The sequence below is a fragment of the Hemiscyllium ocellatum genome, chromosome 9, assembly GCF_020745735.1.
Source record: "Hemiscyllium ocellatum isolate sHemOce1 chromosome 9, sHemOce1.pat.X.cur, whole genome shotgun sequence".
Classification (NCBI taxonomy): Eukaryota; Metazoa; Chordata; class Chondrichthyes; order Orectolobiformes; family Hemiscylliidae; genus Hemiscyllium; species Hemiscyllium ocellatum.
In genome coordinates this window covers 90,520,124-90,542,306 of record NC_083409.1, presented here as the reverse complement: position 1 = coordinate 90,542,306, position 22,183 = coordinate 90,520,124, and the positions used below count along the sequence as shown (strand labels likewise).

Below are 22,183 nucleotides of genomic sequence, written 5' to 3'. Positions count from 1 at the left end.
CTTCCAGAATCACTTTTTTTTTCGTTCGTTGGTTTTGGTGAAAGTTGCATTTTGTGTTTGGAAAAAGATTTCTCCAGCACACTATTTCATCTGCAATATACACCCTCCCAGGTTTCCCTCGATGGTGACTGGGGGTGTCCTGAATAGAGCTCTGTCGATTTGGAGGTGAAACAGTTTCTGCAGCTTCTGGACAGAGCCCCCAGTCCTAGAGGTTACAGCGCAGAAAGCTGGAGGAGCAAGATGTAAGGCAGATCTCATTCATAAGTATTTCATCGGGCGGCAAAAGAAGGATGAACAGGGTGTTTTCTTGCTCCACTACAGTCAAGTGTTACCATTTTAAGATTTGAAGGTCTTTGTTTTTGCATTTTACAGAGCAGTGCTCCCCCTGTCGAATAAAAGGGCCTTGCTCCTGGAGCCTGACTGGGATATGGGCAATCTGATGTGATTTACAAATGAAAATGTTGCCCCTCCAACTGAGGGATGGATATTCGTCCCTTGTTCACACCAACTCAAAGGAGCAAAGCCAGTGTGTGTGCCAGTTCAGGGACTATTTTGATCACTAACTTGCTGGCAACTCGGGGAGCAAGTGTCCCTTTGCAGCAATTGAACCTGACTGAAATTCTTACTGAGAAAATGAATGAGGAAGCTTTGATACATTTATGATTTGGAGATGTCGGTGTTGGACTGGGGTGTACAACATTAAAAGTCACACAACACCAGATTATAGAGGTAAAAACAATGACTGCAGATGCTGGTAGTCCAACAGGTTTAGTTGGAAGCACTAGCTTTCTGAGCACTGCTTCCACAACACCTGATGAAGGAGCAGCACTCCGAAAGCTAGTGCTTCCAATTAAACTTGTTGGATTATAACCTGGTGTTGTGTGATTTTTAACTCGATCCATTTAGGAATAGCTCATTTGAATTTGTAATCAGAAGAAGCTCATATAGAAGATTCTAAGCAATTTTTCTTTAATTAAGGTGAGTCAGATTATTAAAAATATAATTTTTAAAATACAGTATATTCAGTAGCATCTGTTGTGACTTCAGAAAACAGTGAAGTCACAGCCAATTAAGTGCTTTGGAAATATAAGCACAAATGTAACTTAGGATGCACCGGAGTGTATCCGTACAAAGCAAGCTCCCACAAATTGATTGATGATCAAGTATCTTTTATGATGCTGATAGAGTGGGAAATGTTGGTCAGGACATGGAGGATAGTTCACCTATTCATCTTCAAAATATTGTCAAGTGATCTTTGGTGCCCACCTTATAAACCAGACAGGGTCTCAGTTTAGCATATGAACTGAAAACAGCATCTCCAGCAGCGCAGCACTCTTCACTCCTGCAGTGAACTGGTTGTCATTCTTTGGGAAGGATGTGAAGGCTTTGGAGAGGGCACAGAAACACTTTACCAGGTTGTTGTCTCGTTTGGAGGGTATTAGCTATGAGGGAAGATTGAACAAATTTGGTTTGTTTTTACTTGAACATCAAAGGATGGTGGGCGACTGAATTGAAGTTAACAAAATTATGAGATATGGATAGAATGGATGGTCGGATCTTCTTCCTGGTGTGAAAATGTCAGGTACTAGGGGACGTAGGAGTAAGTTTAAAGGAGATGTCAGCTCAGTTCTTTGCGCTCATATCTTGAGAGGGGAACATGAACTTTCAGAGTCAAAAGTACTACCAACTGATCCTTGGCTCACCCAAAAGAATCACATCCAAATAAAAACAAAATCACTTTTTACGATGGTATATCCGTGCAAGTTGTTGCGGAAAGACCTATATAAAGTGGTGGAATTTATGGAGAAAGCATTAACAAATGGTAAATATTGTAAATGGCAGAACCCCTTTGTAGCAGTATCAACATACAGAGGGGTCTAGGCATACAGGTTTATAATTCTCTGAAAGTGGCAATGCAAGTGGATAAGGTGCTCATGAAACCATACAGCATGCTTGCTTTCGTCAGTCAGGGTATAGAGTAGAAAAAGGGACAAGTCATGTTGCAGTGCACAGACCTTTAGTCAGGCCACATTGAGAATATTGTACATAGTTCTGGTCACCACAATGCCAGAAGGATGTGGAAAGGATACAGAAGTGGTTTACCAGGATGTCGTCTGGTTTGGAGGATATTGCCCATGAGGAGAGATTAAACAAACCTGGCTTGTTTTCACTTGAATATTAGCAGATGAAGGGAGACCTACTAGAAGTTTACAAAATTATGAGAGGCGTAGATAGAATAGATAATCAGAGTCATTTTCCTGGTGTAGGAATGTCAAGTATTAGGGGAAAGAAGTAAAAGGGATAAGTTTAAAAGAGATTTGAGAGGTAAGTTTTTATCCAGAGGGTGATAAGTGCCTGGAATGTGCTGCCAGAGAAGTCGTGGAGGCAGATAAAATAGCAATGTTTAAGAGGCACCTTGTAGGATATATGTATATCAGGATGTAGAGGTATACAGACTGCGTGGATGCAAATTTTGTTTTAGTTTAGAAAGGCATCATGTGTCAGTGTAGCTTTGGTCAACTGAAGGGCCTGTTCCTGTGCTGTACTGTTCTCTGTTCTTTGTTCCAAACTCGACATGTTTAGTATTCTTACTGCACAAAAATGGATAACAAGCATCAGTGAAAAGTGAGTCCTTATCTTGGCTTATTATTACTTTCAGAAAAGTAAAAAGATGCAATCTGATTGAACCACAATCAAAGTTAAAAGTACGTGTTTATCCAATGTCATAAGTATTGTGAGTGGGTTATGGCTCCACTCTTGGCCAGAAATGAGCTCCAGAATACTTTCCGTGGAGAAAAGACAAAAAAAACGCTAAACAATACACAAGATAAGAACATGCATGTTGATGTATTCAATTAGCACGTTCACGAGTGCTTTATCCTGTTTAAAATGTTGTGTTGAATGTTGATGTTTCAGAAAGTTCCCAGAATGGTGAAGGTTTGTTTTTCGTTTATGATCCCCACACTACCCTCCCACCCACAAAAATAAGTTGTTTTTTAGTCACTGATTTCCAGCATTTCACAGAAGCACTTTCAGAGATCAAGGCAATTAGATTATCTCACTAAGTATTCTGAGGTGTTGCTTTTAAGACTCACTTTTGCACGGAGTTCATCTGTACATGAACATTGAAGTCCTGAAACTTCGAAAATCAACAAAAGCTTCAAAATGTTTCTGAACAACATTTTCACACTGCAAACCACGCTGTCATTATTCAGTAGTACATGAATGCAGTTCATCAGCCTTTAAGCTATTCTGTCCACTTCACTCACTCAGTCTCGAGGCTGCATTAATTTTGATGAGACCCTGGTATAACTAATTTCCAATTATTGCTTAGGCTATAAATATCACCATCTATCTAATAACCAAATGTAATTTATTATTCACTAAAATAAAACAATGAACTGAGGATGCTGAAGATCTGAAACATGTATTAATCGTTACATGTTTTTACTATGCGCACAAAATATATTATTAGTATTTGCAGATGACAGAAACATAAATGGAGGCAAAGGTAGTGTTGAGGAAGCAGAGAGGCTGCAGAAGTACTTGGACAGGCTTTGAGAGTGGGCACAGAAACAACAGATGAAATGCAATGTGGGAAGGTGTGAGTTTATGCAGTTTTGAAAGTAGAATAGTGGCATAGATTATCTTCTAACCTGGGAAAGGCTTCAGAAATCTGAAGCACAAAGGAACTTGGGAGTTCTAGTTCAGGATTCTCTTAAAGTTAACATGGTGGTTCAGTTGGTGATTAGGAAGGCAAATGCAATGTTGGTGATCATTTCAAGAGAATGGGAATACAAGAGCAGAGATGTATTGCTGAGGCTGTATAAGGCTCTGGTCACACGCATTTGGAATATTTTGGGTGGTTTTGGGCCACGTATCTGAGGGAGGATGTGCTGGCATTGGAAGGATTCCAGGGGAGGTTTACCAGAATTATTTCAGGGATGACGACCTTGTCATATGTGGAATGGTTGAGGACCCTGGGTCTGTGTTTGATGGAGTTCAGAAGGATGAGGTGGATATCTAATTGAAACTTACATAATACTGAGAGGCCTAGATTGAGTGGGCATGGAGAAGATGTTTTCACTAGGAGAGACAAGGACTCAAGTAAGAGAGACTAGGACCAGAGGACACAGCCTCAGTGTGAATGGACGACCCCTTAGAACTGAGAAGAAGAGGGCATTTGTTCAGCCAGAGGATGGTTAATCTGTGGAACTCATTGCCACAGAAGGTTGTGGAGGTCAAGTCATTGAGTTTATTTAAGAATAGAGACAGATCAGGTCTTGAGAAGTAAAGGGGTACAAAGAGAAGGCAGGAGAATAAAGTTGAGAAACGTATTGAATGGTGGAACAGACTCAATGGGCCAAATGACCAAATTCTGCTCCTATGTTTGAAGGTGTTTATGGTGGAAAAGTGCTTTAAAGTACATCATCATGAATAGGTTTATATGTGCCTTGAATCTAGTGCACGTCTGATGTCTGTTACACTCCTGAATGTCATGTTTCAAAGTATAACATTTGTCAAGGAAAGAAAACTTAGGGATTTCATTTATGATTCTTATGTGGCCTTAACAGAAATAGGGAGGCTGAACATAATTCTATCTCAGAAGTGACACCTAGCTTGACAGACTGTAAGTTTTAATTTTGCAATTTGTGGGCGGCACGGTGGCACAGTGGTTAGCACTGCTGCCTCACAGCGCCTGAAGACCCGGGTTCAATTCCCGACTCAGGCGACTGACTGTGTGGAGTTTGCACATTCTCCCCGTGTCTGCGTGGGTTTCCTCCGGGTGCTCCGGTTTCCTCCCACAGTCCAAAGATGTGCGGGTCAGGTGAATTGGCCATGCTAAATTGCCCGTAGTGTTAGGTAAGGGGTAAATATAAGGGTATGGGTATGGGTGGGTGGCGGGTCGGTGTGGACTTGTTGGGCCGAAGGGCCTGTTTCCACACTGTAAGTAACCTAAGACAATCTAAATCTAAGACAATCTAAAGCTATAAATTAATAATTGATCTCAGTACTTTATAATTGCCTCAATGGACCACCTGGCTGTGAGAAATATTGTGCAGTGGCCTTAACAGAAATAGGGAGGCTGAACATAATTCTATCTCAGAAGTGACACCTAGCTTGACAGACTGTAAGTTTTAATTTTGCAATTTGGCTATCACCCTCATCAATCAGTGAACATATTTCGAAGAAGCTTCCAATGTACTTTTGACAAAAGAACTTCAATTTATTGCACAAACAAATAGAAAAAAACCCCATCAAGTTATATAAACGATATGTTTAACAATTTAGAATTGTAAAGTCCCTGCAGCGCAGATAGAGGCCATTTGGCCCATCGAGTCTCTGCCAACCCTCGAAAGTGCATCCTTTCCAGACCATCACCCCTCCGCATTACACCATATTTACCTCGCCTGCACATCTCTGGATAGTATGGGACAATTTGGCAAGGCCAAACTACCTAACCTTTGGACTATGAGAGGAAACTGGAGTACCTGGTAGAAACCCATGCAGACACAGCGAGAATGTGCAAACTGCACACAGCCACCCCATGCTGAAGTTGAACTTGGGTCCCTGGTGCAGTGAGGCAGCACTGCTAGCCACTGTGCTGCCGTGCTGCCCTTGCAAAGCTTTTATAAACAGCAAAGAAATTTCAACCCTTTTTTTTCCAGCATTATCCTTTATAGATGCTCAACACCAGTGAATTATCATTACTATCTTCACTGTTTAACTTCTTACTGAACTGACATGTTGCAAGCCTTTTCTTTCTGCACATTCACCTAATGTGAATCCTCCCATCTCAGGTACAGGAAAAATCATTAACTTCTTTCACTGAACTCTAAGAAAAGAGCTTTTTCAAGTTACTTTGACTACTTTCAATGCTACAGCCCATCTGCTGACATGGATTTTTTTTCTTCTGAACTGAATCTGTTTCTGCCCTTAAATTTTGCTTGGTTGGAAAAGCTCAGTTAATGAATACTTCCACAATTACCTCAGTTTGTCTAGTCCATCATGAACTTGATCAAAAACAAAAATAAAAATTGCTGGAAAATCTCAGCGGGTCTTGCAGCATCAGTGGAGAGAAATCAGAGTTATGAGTTTGGGTCCAGTGATCCTTCTACAGAACTAACGTCTTTCCTTACTTAATCTCTTGATGTTGCAAGGATGTTGTTATATGGGTGAGGTATCAAAATGTATAGCCAAAGATGTTTTTCCTGATCTAATTAACAAATTGATTTATGAATTTGTAATTGCTTTGATACAGTTTTGATAGTTTTCATATCGAGAGAGCATAATGTTCCAAATAATATTGTAAGCACCTCCGAATCTGATTGGACAGTTCACTTTTAAATTTTCAATTTTGGATTCATATTTCAATCATTGTGATATTTTTATTTCACTCCATATTTCTTTCATCATGAAAAATACATTTATGTTCTGACTATCTTGCCTGCTGTATCACTGTAACGTATTAACACCCTCTTATTTTTCCCTGTATGGAGTACTCATTACATTACTGACATTACTGACATCACTGACTTTCATTTTGATTCGATAAGTTCCCGTGAATCTTGCTTTTAAAGGTTCCCCAAAGACATTGGGTGTTGGTAACAGGCTGAATCAACTTAAGATGCTGGAAATCTGAAACAAAGAAAGAAGATGCTGCAGAAACTCAGCATCTGTGAAAGACAGAATTAAAGTTTCAAATCAAGTATGACTTCTCTCGAATTGCTGCAGGAAATCTTGTTAAACGTCCAGAATTCTGAAGAAGAGTCACACTGGACTCACGTTGTTTATTCTGTTTCCAACTCTACAGGTCCTGCCTGATCTGCTGAGTTTCTCCAGTGTTTTCCGTGCTTGTAACAAGATTCTCCAGCAACATAATTCCGAGCTGTTGTCCAGTCTGCTCTAATTTTTATTATTTGCTGAGAACTTTAGAAACTTGACACAAAGACTGGAAGTGCAATCTCTCAGTTTTGGTTGATAACTTTCCCTTCAATTAGCTTAAAGGGTCTTCTCACTTCATGTACATTTATCAGTTGGAAGGGACTGAATCCAGTGCACTCATTAGGACATCCTTGACAACAAACTATAGGCATGGTTTTTAAAGTACAATGCCATCTTTCGAATGGTCCTTGAAATTGGAATTGATAAACTGAGACTGTAAATTGTTTTATTCTCAATCTGTTGGCTATTTTGAATACTTGCAACATTAATCTGTGCATTACCAGGATGTTGCCTGGTCTGGAGGGAGGGTCTTGTGAGGAAAGGCTGAGAGACTTGAACCTGTTCTCATTGGCAAGAAGAAGGCTAAGGGGGGATTTGATAGAGACATACAAGATGATGAGAGGATTAGATAGGGTAGACAGTGAAAGTCTTTTTCCTAGGATGATTACATCAGCGTGTACGAGGAGGCATAACTACAAATTAAGGGATGTTAAATTTAAGACAGATGTCAGAGGTAGGTCCTTTATGCAGTGAGTGGTAAGGGCGTGGAATGCCCTACCTGCTAATGTAGTCAACTCAGCCACATTAGGGAGATTTAAACAATCCTTAGATAAGCACATGGATGATTTGGGGATAACGTAGGGGCATGAGCTGAGAATAGTTCACAGGTCGATGCAACATCGAGGGCCGAAGGACCTGTTCTGCTCTGTATTGTTCTATGTTCTATGTTATATCTGATTGTATTTGTTTGGGTAATCCATACCTTGTAAAAAATTGAACTAGACTTTCCATTCCCAGTTTTGCTGTAATTTCCCCAGAGACACTCTGCAGGAAATCTTGTTAAAATATCTTTAATTGTTAAAATATACTGATTTCCATGCTTATTTTAAAACAAGGGTCTAAGATTCAGATACTGATGAAAAATCTTTGAATTCTGGTATCAGAACAATGCTGGACTAGAGCCCTGGCTAATCGCATAACTAGAGTCATGGATGGGAGTGGTGTACAAAACTCTTGTACACCACTTGTAACAAAGATGTGGGGAAGAAAATAAATGAGGAGATAGAAAAGGCAAGTCAAAAAGGCACTTTTACAATAATTGTAGGGACTTCAGTATGCAGATGGACTGGGAAAATTAGGTTGGTAGTGGATCTCAAGAAAAGAAATTCATCGAACGTCTACGAGGTGCTTTTTTGGAACAGGCAATTCTGGATTTGGTGATGTGGAATGAGGCAAACCTGATTAGGAAGCTTAAGGTAAAGGAACCCCTCATTGGAAATGATTGTAATGTGATAGAATTCATCCTGCAGTTTGATAGGGAGAAGATTGTATCAGATGTAACAGCATTACAATTGAGTGAAGGCATGAGGGAGAAGCTATCCAGAGTTTTTTTGAAGGGAAACCTAGCAGGGAAGACAGTGGAGCAGCAATGGCAGGTGTTTCGAGGGATAATACAGGAAGCACAGCAGAAATTAATCTCAAGGAAGAAGAAACAAACTAAGGGGAGAATGAGGCAACCATGGCTGACATAGCAAGTCAGGGACAGCATAAAATCAAAAGAAAATGCATAGAATGTGTGAAGATTAGTGGGAACTCAGAAGATTAGGAAGCATTTAAGGACCAGCAGAGGATAACTAAAAAAGCAAAGATGTGCTGGCATTGGACGAGGTGGACAAAGTTAAAAATCACACAACATCAGGTTATAGGCCAACAGGATTATTTAGAAGTTCAGCTTTCAGAGCATTGCTCCTTCATCAAGTAACAAGAGTGGGGCAGAATCATAATACACAGAATGTATAACAAAAGATCACAGTGTTATGTAACTAAAACGATATATTGAGCAAACTTATATTGCAATCAATATATCATCAGGAATTCATCATTCACCACTCTAATCTTGACTCTAATCTCCAGCATTTCCAGTACCTACTTCTGTTTATGAGATGGCTACTTAATCCTATCTTGTTGCACAATACCAGGTCTCAACTCCTGAACATGTTGTTCTAAGAAACTATCCTGAAAACATGCTATGACGTCTCATTGAGGCTACCTTTGTTCATCTGGCATTTTCAGTCTATATAGGTATTAAAATGTCCCATGATTATTTCTATACCTTTCTGACAAAATTATTTCTTCCTCACTTATTCACTCCACTGAATGGTTACTGCTAGGGGGTGTGTACAAATGACTTCTTGCCTTTTTCATTCCTTATTTGTACTAAAACTGTTTCCCCATCTTGACTTTCCAATCTTAATTCATTACTATGGAACTCTACTGAGCTAATACCATCATTAACAAGGAGAACCACACCTGCACCTTTTGCTAGTTTCTTATCAATTCTAAATGTCCTCTACCATTTACGATTGAGGTCCGAATCCATGTTATTCTACTGCCGTATCTCTGTAATGGCTACCAGGTTGCATTTATCAATTTCTATTTATCTCACAATTTATCTGCTCTGTTTCAAATGCTGCATGTGTTCACATACAGAATATTCAGTTTCATCCTTTCACTCTTTTTGTGGATTGTGGTGTTATCTGTTTAGTGAATCTTAGATTCCTTTCCTGCACAGTCTGCTTATCATTTACCACATAATACCTTTTACTTTGTCCTTGAATCTACTCTTTGATTTATCACATTTTCTCAAAATTTTGATCCATTACCCTTGATCATTTAGTTTAAAAACCTCTCCACTTCCATAGTTATGCAGTTGGCAAAATCACTGGCCCCAGCATGGTTCAGGTGAAGACAATCCCATCAGCATAGTTCCTTAGTGCTTGTGCCACAGTCTCTCCAAATCTGGTACTCGTGCCTTCGAACACATTACTTTTTCAGAAGTAAATTCTGTGACATTGTGTTATTATTTCTGCAAAGGTTTAAAATATTCTAGAACTTCATTTATCATAATATCTGTCCAATAAAGCTTTGATAAAGACAGGTGATGTAAATGAAATTGCATTTAAAAGTGCAATAAAATGTTTCACTTTGTGTGCTATAAAATGCTCTTAAATAAAAGGAATTTGGCTTGATGCAGAACATCATTATTCTTGAGAACTTAAACGATAAAAGGGATCAGTCAGCAAGATGCTAGAAGTGACCTTTCATTTTTCCTATTTTGTGTGATGCGTTATTCATAATTTATCCCTTTTAAACTTCTCAAAAGTGATATAAAAGTCATTTTTAATAATAGTTTTGCAGATACACGCAATGTTTGTGACTCTACCACATGCTTTTTGTAACATATTTTCTTTCAGACTTTTTGACACCATCTTGTTATTTCCACCTTGTAATTAAATTTCCCTTTTGATTTTTAATTAAGGTGATAATTAATTATCGCCATGCAGGACTGCCGAACCCGGAGACCTTTTGGTGCCAATCTGTCCTGATACCTAACTAGCTGGAGGGAATCATACTATCTTGCCTGTCATGACATAATTCCCAAGTGTTTCAGACCAGTCATTTTCCTCACTGAATTGATTGTTCCCTGTTCTCCCCCCAATCCTCCAACCCAGACCCCATCGAGAGTCAAAAGTGACAGTCTTCCCATGCTGTACACAAACCACGCATCACACGCACATCAGATACCTTCCCCCTCCCACTTGTTCAGCCTCGTCTAATTTCTCAGGCTTGAAGTTGGCCAGATAATTCTCAGACCTTCACCTTTTATTCTGCCCATGTAGTGGGCCTTACTCGACCCCCACCATGTCATCCAGAATTCCATGATGGCTATACCACGAGACATGCTGACCAAGCACACAGAAGTCTTTAACCCTGGCCCTCATAATAGACATTTTTCCTGACCACTCTGACGGTGCAAACCCTGCTCTTGCAACACTCTGAACTTATGGCTAACACCACAGTAATGGCTTTGTAGTGCAGTGGTGGGATACTTTCGTAGCTTCCACATTAAGCTTCTGCTTTTTGAACTTCAGACTCTTTAACTGAGAGGGGCAATCAACTGGATACCAGAGAGGAATTGAAGAGTGGTGTCAATTATTCTCCTACACCATCCTTCCTTCTGCTCTCAGCCCCTTTGCAGGGCCCTCCTTCATTTATTGCTGACTTCCTACTCCTTGGCCATTTTTATAGCCAATTCTGTCTGACACCTTGAGGACCAATATGCCCTTTTCACTCTTTCCAACAATCTGAAAACCTGAAAACAATCTGTCCAAGCCCAGCACCTCCTAAATAACATCAAACTCAAAACCACATTCAATTCTTCCAAAAGTATTGCCACACCTCTGTTCTACATTAATAGACCATTAAGCCCCTCATTAATGCATGTAAGGAACTTCCTGCCTACTGAAGGCAGTGCTTTGGATTCACAAAAATTAGTCAAGGTCAATATAATGCTGAATATATTTCAAACATCCTAGAGTGCAGAGCATAGCTTTGTGAGTTTGAACCATTGTTGTGTATATTTTATGGATGGAAAACATGCACAAAGAGGACTATTTTCTAACTCCATATCTCTGACTCATCATGAAAATACCATGGAAGCTCTGAGAGTTTATAGCTAATATATGTCTATGCACATTTCCTGTTTACAAAATTTTCACTTCCCTTGGAAATTCCACATTCTTTGCTGAAGATGTGTGTAAACATACCATCCTCTGACCTTTAGTTTGTGGTGGCACTCACATTTTGTTGTGTATAAAGTATTGAATCATCCAGCTCCCCAGTCTGTACTGTGGAGAAACACCTACGTTCTATTTCCCTGCTTATCAAATTTCATTACAGTTTCATACCTTTTAGAAAGCTTTTAAATCATAATAAAATCAATGTATTTGAATAAAATATATGACTTTAAAATAGGGACTGAATTATGTGTTCATGTAATGGTTTAATTACCCATTGCTTTCTAATTTTGATTCATTTGAAAATTAAACTTGTTCTTGACTCCCTGTGTGAAATGCCATGGTAACTTCACTGGTGTGTTTATATCTATACGTAATATATTAAATTCCATACATACATATTTCTTTAAAAAATATATTATATATCATAGACTCATTTACATCTACCTCCAAGTGTTTATATCGATGACCCATTAAGAACTAAGCTTACCTCCAGTTCTAGCCTCCTTTGCATCCCTGAGTTCCTTCACCTTTCCATTGGTGATCATGCTTTCAACTGTCTCTTAAGCTCTGCAGTTCTGTCTGTAAGGCTCTCCACTTTGTTACCTCTCCTCTTTTGATGCTTGTCAGACTTCATTGACCAACTTTTGTTGACTAATGCTAAGTGTGTTTTTTCCAGTGTCATTGAAATTGTTAAATTGTCAGTGCCAGTCCTAAGAAGTGTCTTGGGTTATTTTACAATGTGATAAGTAAATTCATTTTGTTGTGATAACCATTGCCATTTTGTGGAGGAAAATTAGCTTGTGTAACATTACTCTGCCAAATTGCATCAGTTCCCATGTCTGTCAGTCCCACAGGCTGTTGAGGTTGCTTTGCGATGATGCAGTATCCAAATTTCTCTCCCTTTATGTTCATGTTAATATTGGAACAGGCAGGATTTATGATAATTTGGAAAAGCATTGTTTGATGGATGACAGTCAGCATGGCCTTGTGAGGGTCAGGTCATACCTCACAAGCCTTATTGAATTCTTTGATGATGTGACAATACACATTGATGAAGGGAGCAGTGGAAGTGGTGTATATGGATTTTAGCAAGCCTTTTGATAAGGTTCCCCATGGTAGGTTCAATCAGAAAGTAAGGATGCATGGGATACAGGAAATTTGGCTGTCTGAATTGGCTAGCCCATAGAAGACAAAGGATGGCAGTGGATGGAAAGTATTCAGCCTGGAGCTTGGTGACCAATGTTGTTCCACAGGGATCTGTTCTGGGACCTCTGCTCTTTATTATTTTTGTAAATGACTTGGATGAGTGATAGAAATGGAAACCATTATAAAGGGTAGCATTACAGAACTGTTCAAAAAGCTAAGGCCAAGAAGGAACTGACAATGGATTTGTCATTCATTCATTTTATTCTACACTAATTTTATTCTTTGATTTTGCTGTTGTATGTCCCTGAACAAAAAGACAAAGGAGATGGAGGGGATGTTATTTATTTTTCATATTTTAAAAAAGGTGATAATGTTTCATCTAAAATCCTTGTTTTAAAGGAGAAAGCAGTGTTATTAAAGGTGAAGTGGAAACATGAATAGAGGGATTAACAAGAGATTAAGAGTAAAAGACGTTTCTCATCTTAATAAAATGAAGCTAACAGGAAGTCCACTGGATTGGTATTCTTTTCATTCTTTATAGAAGCAAACAATTTGCATAGACTGGGAATAATGCCAGAATTTACTGACGATAAATTAGAAGATAAGAAAGTGAAGGAAACTTCCAGATGAGTGAAATATTAAGAAAAACAAACAATTCCCTAATTATACCTTAGAAACACAAATAAGTTGAGGGATGAAGATAGCTAGATCTTTACAAATGAAATGACAAGAACAAAATGTCATTAAACAATGGCATATTGATTTCTTGGTCTGATGTCCGGGGTGCTCTATACAGGAACAAGGAAATAATTATAAATTTGTACAGGACGCTAATTTATCTTGCTAGAGTATTTTGAATATTTTATGGTGTGGATTTGTTAGATGACACCAGGAATGAAAGAATTTACTAATGATGAGACAAAAAAGTAAAGCTCTGTTCACTTAAGTCGAAGAAGTTAAGGCAGGATCTTGGAGTCATGTTTGCAAAAATTATGAAGGAATTGATAAATCACAAAATAAAATACCTACTGCCTGGTGAATTGTTAAGATTAATTTCACATGTGATAAGATTGAGAACCGAGCACAACATCCGATTGAGAGTCCCAGCAAGCAATTATTTTGTGAGTCTTTCTGTGCCTTCATCAAAATTGAACTCTCAGTGTCAAAGAAGGGTACAATAGCATTGCCAACTGCAATAGAAGATTTTCCTGCCGATTTCACAACACAGTTTTACAACTCCAATCATCTGAGTCAATCTTGTATTCCCCCATCTCAGTACTTTTTTTAAACCATATCAACAAAAGTATTCAAAGAAAGTTTGAAGAAATATTCTTTTTAATACCCTATGATTTCTCTTTTGGGTATCTCACAGCACTGTCCAGAAATTTTATCCACAATTGCCGAGGGAACTCTGTGTTCCTGTGTAGCTCATTGAAAAAATGCTGGAAAATCTCAGCAAGCCTGGCAGCATCTGTAAGGAGAGAAAAGAGCTGACATTTCGAGTCTAACTGATCCTTTGTCAAGAGTCAGTTAGACTCGAAATGTCAGCTCTTTTCTCTCCTTACAGATGCTGCCAGACTTGCTGAGATTTTCCAGTGTTTTCTCTTTTTTAGTTGCTATACCATGCTGTGATGCATTCAAATAGGATGTTTTCCATGGTGTATCTATAACAGTTGCTAAGAGTCTTTGTGGATGAATTTCCTTAGCCTCCTGAGGAAGAAGAGGCATTGTTGTGATTTTTTGACTGCAGTGTGGAGTGGACCAGGACAAATTGCTAGTGATCATCACTCCCAGGAACTTAATGCTCTCAACCATCTTCACCTCAGCACCAAAGATGCAGATAAGGGTGTGCCCTCCACTTTGCTTCCTGAAGTCAATGACCAGCTCCTTTATCTTGCTAACATTCATGGAGAGATTGTGGTCTTTACATCATACCGGTAAACGCTCAATCGCTTTCCTGTAATCTGTCTCGTCATTGTTTGAGATCCAACCTACAAAGGTGGTGTCGCCAGCAAACTTACAAATGGAGTTGGGGCCGAATTTGGCCACACAGTTGTGATCATTTAAAGATAACAGTTGGGGGGTGGGGGAGCCAGTATGCAGCCTTGTGGAGTACTAGTGTTGAGAAAACATCTTCTCCACATTCTCTCTATCCAGGCCTTTCAGTGTTCTATGAGTTTCAATCAGATTCCCCCTCGTCCTTCTAAACTTCATTGACTACAGACCAAGAGTGCTCAACTGCTCCACATATGGCAAACATATATGACAAATCATTCCTGGGATCATCCTTGTTAATCTTCAATGCCAGTACATTAGATATGGGACCCAAACCCGCACACAGTATTCTTAACATGGTCCGACCAGAGCCTTAACCAGCCTCAGCAGTACATCTTTGCTCTTACATTCTAGGTTTCTTGCAATTAATGCTAACAGTGCATTTGCCTTCCTAATTGACAACTGAACCTACATGTTAACCTTAAGAGGATCCTGAATGAGCGTTTAGGAAATACTCTATGCTTCTTTTCTTCCCACCAAAATGCATAACCACACAGTTTCCCACATTGTATTCCATCTACCATTTCTTTGCCTACTCTCCTAGCATGTCCAAGTCCTTCTGCAGTCTCCCCACTTCCTCAAAACTACCTGACCCACCACCTATCTTTATGTCATCTGTAAACTTAGCAACAATGCCCTCAATTCCTTCATCCAGCTCATTAATGTATAACGTGAATAATTGTGGTCTCAAGTTGTGGAACTCCACGATTCATTGGCTGCCATCTGAAAACGACCCCTGAATGTAGACATGTGCCATTCAATAGTGACTTTCCAAAACAAAAAGAAAATTTGATAAATTGCGCTGATAGAAAAGCTAAATCTGCGGACGGTAGGTGAACTGAAGGCATTGACTTAAAGGTGTCCTCAGGATGTTTCAGTGTCTTTGCACTGTTTGTCTTTGGCATTTTCATTTTTTAAAAATTGTTTTTCACAATTCTTTAAAGACTTGATTGAAGGAAATGTTTTTATTGACTTTGTTTTGAAAGGGGGCATATGTTTCTGTCAGGGAGAGAATGAGAGAAATGTTTGAATTTAAAATATAAACCGTCTGTAACTTTTGTTTTCTACTCCATTTACCCCAGAAAATGTATTGAGAGAATTCAAGAAAACAGCTGGATATTTAATTGGTTTTAATATGCAGTTGTACTTTGTTGATGGTTTAGATTTTCTTCCAGTGCCATATCTATGAGACAATGTGGTACAGCTTAACTTTATATAAGTGGATGAAAGTGAATTGGCAAATCATAGAGTCATACAGATGTACTGCGCATGGAAACAGACCCTTCGGTCCAACTCATCCATGCTGACCAGATATCCTTAATTAATCTAGTCCCATTTGACCCACATTCCTCTAAACCCTTCCTATTCATATACCCATTGGATGCGTTTTAAATGTTGTAACTCATTCTATACACACACCACCCTTTATGTGAAAATGCTGCCCCTCGGGTCTCTTTTACATCTTGCCATTCACCCCTTCCATGCTCCTCATGATTTTCTAAACCTCTATAAGCTCACCCCTCAGCCTCCAACGCTCCAGGGAAGATAGTCCAAGCCGTTTCAGCCTCTCCCTATAGCTCAAACCTGCCAATCCTGGCAACATCCTTGTAAATCTTTTCTGAACCCTGAATGTCACAACTTCTTCTCTTGTAGCAGGGAGCTCAGAGTTCACTTTAGATCTCTTCCTGTTTTCACTTACATTCAAAGTTTTGAATCTCCGTTGCCCATTTCAGACAAGGTCTGTCTCAAAGAGTGAGAAAAAGAGAAGGATGGAGGGAGGAAGAGACAGAATATAATTAAGAAGATATGAAAGTGTATTTTTGAAGGAAATGAAGGGAAGCAGGAGAAAGGGAGCATCTTTGATAGTGATGACTTTTACTTGGGTAGGGGCAAGGATAATGGATGGACAATAATGAGTTGAAGGTGAAACAAGTGACTGCAAAGCAAAGTAGAATGGTAGAACTCAGCATTGAGCAGATAATGCAAAGGGGTGGGTTAAGATTAGTTTTGAGAATGAGGTGACATTGGGAAGCTAGTAGGGTAGTGAGAAGGTGAAGAGGTAGACTATTTTAATTGTCATGACTAAATATAATACAGACTATTGATCTTTGTGTTCCATGAGTCAGTTTAATACCTGGACTAACAAGGATTGAAATAGTTTTAAAAAGGAACCAAAATACTGACTTAAAATGGCCACAGAGATTTCCTAATCCAAACAGATTGGCCAAATTTCATGGAACTTACATGGCTTAGATTGAAGATCCATGAGCAAAGAAACCAGTCAAATCAGAATAAATGGGAGGTGTGAAAAGATTCCAATTCCTTATTTGGTTTACACCATTCTGAGAACCTTTACTTATTAGTGATGAAACATCAACTGGAATTATCAACCCCGACACAATGACCTCAACAGGCATAGCTTATGCAGTCAACTTGTATTTCAAGAAGTGCTTTGGCAGACCAGGAAGGGCTGAAAAAAAGAATACAAAACTGAACAACAACTGAGAAGGCAGTCAGTCTGAAGAAGCAAAGTGCCTAGCTTAACATTAACTGTAAAGAAGAATCAGAGGATCGAGAACTTGGAGGGATAGCTTTAGTTACTCAACACTGCTGAGGTCCAAGAGTTCAATGAATCGGCTGTGGTCCTGGTTAAAACATGAACACACAAGGGACTCTAAACTGTGACTATAGATACATGGCCACTGATACCTGGAAACAACACTACTTGGAAGTTTCCCTCCAAGCCATTCACCATTCTGAATTGGAAATATATCACTGTTCATTCACTGTCCTTGGGTGAAAATCCTGGATTTGCCTCCCTGATGGCATTGTGGATACACAAATGGACTGCAGTGGCATCTCACCACTATTTTCTCATGAGGAACTAGGAATGGGCAATTCAGTTGGCCCAATTAGCAATGCGGGGAGAAAGTGAGGACTGCAGATGCTGGAGATCAGAGCTGAAAATGTGTTGCTGGAAAAGCGCAGCAGGTCAGGCAGCATCCAAGGAACAGGAGATTCGACGTTTCGGGCGTAAGCCCTTCAATGCCCACATCTCACGAATAAATTAAAAAAACTTATCTTCCTTTGTACTGGACATTATCTGTTTAGCTTTTATAACTTTGTACTGATGTGAGTTTGTGTATGAAGGTCCAATGTACAAAGGCCTTGTGTTTGACATTCTATCTTTATTATTTTCTATAAGATCAACAGGTAATAAAATTGATTTTTCTTTCACACAAGAATATTCTGTGATTGACTCACAGAAAAAAAACTACATTTTAATTGATAAAGGGAAGTTCTGTGCTTAAAAGATCTTAAATATTTTTCATTACCAAATGAGGAGGTTGAAAACAGAGGAACTGGTTTATCCTTTCCCACTTGATCCTAACAAGCAGAACTGATCTGGTGAGGAGAACCTTGATTAATTGCAAGCGGGATTGGAAACAGATGCACTAAGGTCATGTTTTCACCACAGCCCTGTATAAATGTAGATATGTGTTTAAATTGATTTAATATAGAACACAAACAAAACAGTTAATGCTGGCAGAATTGATTTAAGAATGCAGATCTTATATTTCAAGCATGTTGACACTGTGATAATAGCTTTGGAGAAGGATGAAATTTTAGACAATGGGACAGGATATATGTCTGTCTGGATCTGTGTGTTCAGCAGTCTCTTTAATGACCTAAGGGTCATTACATCCCAACAAAGTTAAACTCAGTAAGAATTTGACAATGTATGTTTATTTTCATAATTGACTAATTGATATATGAAGCAAATTTCAGCTAGGAACTTCAGGAATATTCTTCACACAACTTCCTAGACATAGAACTGGTGTAACTTCCTAGACATAGAACTGGTGTATGTGTTGTTCTCTGAGGCTTGAGATGGATGTTGGGAAAATAATAAATCAAGTTAATTGTTAAATGATCATCAACAAAGCTCTTCCTTTTCCAACTCTGTTGTTAAAAGTTGAAAAAGGATACTCATCCCAAAGGCAGTTGCAAACATTGACCACTGCCCTCTTTAGAAGAGCTGGACTGTGGCTCTCTTATGGTGCAGTGGGAGTGTCCCTACCCCAGGAACAGGAGGTCTGGGTTTAAGTTCCACCTGTTCCACAGTTGTATAATAACATCTCTGAACAGGTTGATTAGAAAAATAGGTTAAATAAACAAAAAAATGGAGCTGGGATTAACCCAGAATCAGCTTCTGGTTGCAGCTCTTTCACAGCTGTGTCATGTAAGAGAGAAGATTAAATGAACACCAGTGCCTAAAGGCCTGTTCAGAAACTTGCATTATTGGCTGATTTGAGTCTTATGGCTTCAGTTATGAATCACTGAGCTAAATCAGGGACAGATCTGTTTATGAACAGCCTTCACCTTCACACCTCTCACGCTTACCCCACCATGCTAATGTTCAATGCTTTACTTTATGAACTGGCAAACACCACCCCACACCCTTTCCCATCCTTCATTTGTACCAACTCACCTTCCATCTCCTTCCCTTCTCTTTGCTTGCTCTTTTTCTCCACACTCTCTGTCATTTTCCACTTCTATTCCTTTACTATTCCTCCTTCCCTGTTTCAAATGTATGAGTCATAGAGAGATAGACCCTTAAGTCCAACTTATCTGTGCCAACCAGCTATCCCAATCTGACTTAGTCCCATTTGCCAGGATTTGGCCCAGATCCATCTAATCCTTTCTTTTCATATACTCATCCAGATGCCTTTTAATTGTAATTGTACCAGCCTCCACCACTTCCTCTGGCAGTTCACTCCATACTCGCACCACTCTCTGCATGGAAAAGTTGCCCCTTAGGTCCATTTTAAGTTTTTCCTCTCTCATCGTAAATCTATGCCCTCTACTTTTGGTCTTCCCCATCCTTGGAAAGGGCCTTGGCTATTCACCTTATCCATGTTCCTCATGATTTTATAAACCTCTATAAAGGTCACCCTCAGCTTCAAATGCTCCATGGAAAAAAAAACCCAGCCTATTCAGCATCTCCCTATAATTCAAAATCTCCAGTCCCAGCAACATCCTTGTTATCTTTTCTGCACCCTCTCAAGTTTAACAATATCCTTCCTCTAGAAGGCCAACCAGAATTGTATGCAGTATTCCAAAAGTGGCCTCATCAATGTCAAGTGCAGCTACAACATAACACCCCAACTTCTAGACTCAATGAAGTCAGGCATGCCAAATGCCTTCTTCACCAACCCATTTACCTGTGACACCACTTTCAAGGAACTATGCACCTGCACCCCTAGGTCTCTTTGTTCGGAAACACTCCCCGGATCTGGTTTACCTTACCAAAATGCAACATCTCACATTTATCTAAGTTAAACTCCATCTGCGATGCCTTAGCATTAGCCCATTTGATCAAAATTCCATTGTAAAATGAGACAACCTTCCTCATGTTTTGGTGTCATCTGCAAACTTCCTACATCCACTTCCAGAATTTTTATATAAATGACGAAAAGCAGAGTCATTATCTCTTCACTTTCTAATCACATGTTTAACCTGAATGCAGTACCTGGTCTTCATACCCCTGAATAATACCACAGCAGATTGAAAATCAGCTGAAATATCAATGGGAATTGTGTCTACAGCATCCTCGCTACATCAGAGTTATGTGTCTCTCAGTAATATTATAATTGCAGCTGCTCCTGTCTCAAGAACAGTTACAAACAGAATCACTTTCTGTTAACTTGCCTTGGAGGAAAAAGTGTTTCAGGTTTCACTGAGGTTATAGTAGAATATTTAAAAACAGGTTCTGGTGATTTATCTGTAGTTCCTGTTCAAATCCTGATTTCATGTACTATTCTACTCAGTGATACATCACATGGCTCTGTCTCACACACATAAAAATTCTGATGAGGTGCTATTATCAATCAAACAGACTGAGGAAATGAACTAGACATCGTTTCAGAACTATGACGGTGCAGGAAATGAGAAAACAGCTGCATCACCCCCTGTGAAATGTGTCAGTCTTCTTTTTGATGTGGAACATGCTATTCCATTTTCTAAATATCAGCTCGAAGGTGTACGATACCAAAGGTCAAGCCCTCTCGATTACAACAACCTAGCAAAGCTCTTGCTGTCAATAGTAACCCCTATAATGTTACAAATGGGGAAGAACAAGGAGGAATGAGAAAATGGGAATAGCTAGATATGATAGGAAAGACATTTCAGCCTGTTAGAACATTGAGCAAGAGGTCTGTAAAGATAACAATTCAGAACATGATTACTTGCAGAAATAATGGGGAAACTTTCTCTTGTTAGAGTCTACGGACAATGAGCTGTGATATTTCTCTTGGGAGAGTTACGTTACCATGTCCTCTTCAAAGTGTTTTACACTTACTTTGATCATTGTACTTTTTTCATTTAATAGAATGTGGACATCACTAGCTAAGCTAGTATTTATTGCCAATCCTTAATTGTCCTGAGACAGAGTGAGAGGCTAGACCATTTCAGAGGGCAGTTCAGAATCAACCACATTACCTGCAGTCACACGTTGGCCTGGCCAGGCAAGGACAGCAGATTTCTATTTTTACATAACAACCAACAGTTGTAACATGACCAACGTTATTATATTCTAGATTTTTATTCAATTTAAATTTCACTATCTACCCTGGTGTGATTTGAACTCATATCCCCGGAAGATTTGAGTGTAAAATTTTGGATTACCGGCTCAGTGATATTACCACTAAGCCACTACCAATGCATTACCTCCTGTTGTGACCTTCAGCTATCTATCAGTTAGAGCTATAGAGCTGTACAGCATGGAAGCAGACCCTTCGGGCCAGTTCGTCCATGCTAACCAGATATTCTAAATTAATCTAGTCCCATGATGCCCTTTAAATCTTGTAATTTTACCAGCTTTCACCACTTCCTCTGGCAGCTCATTCCAACCACACATCACCCTCTGCATGAGAAAGTTGCCATTTCGATGCCTTTTAAATCTTTCCCCTCTCACTTAAACCTATGCGTTCTAGCTTTGGTCTGCCCCACCCCAGTGAAAAGAAATTGTCTATTTATCCTATCCATGCTCCTCATGATTTTATAAACCTCTATAAGATCACCCCTCAACCTCCAAGGAAAACAGCCCCAGCCTATTCAGCCTCTCCCTGTAGCTCAAATGCTCCAACCCTGACAATATCCTTGTAAATATTTTCTGAACCCTTTCATGTTTCACAACATCCTTCCTTTAGCAGGAAGACCAGCCATTTGTGCCGCAGTGTTAAGCCAAGCTAATGAGCATAGTTTCACTGGATTAATAACCTGAGCAACGGGTTGTAAAAATTAAATATCAATCTCGACAGGCAATATTTATGGACCTACAAAAGTATTTTTGATATTTAAACATGGAAGGAGGCTATTTGACCCATTCCGCTTGAATCAGTGCCAGTTCCATTTTAGTACTATCTATTCAAGTGATAATTTCTTCATTTTCCTTG

The 22,183-nt window shown here is 39.3% G+C and overlaps 1 protein-coding gene across 2 annotated transcripts in view; it reads left to right on the top strand.

The window, feature by feature from the left end:
* Positions 1 to 22,183, top strand: part of tie1 (tyrosine kinase with immunoglobulin-like and EGF-like domains 1) — an 86,388-nt gene that overhangs the window by 964 nt on the left and 63,241 nt on the right. The window lies entirely within an intron of this gene.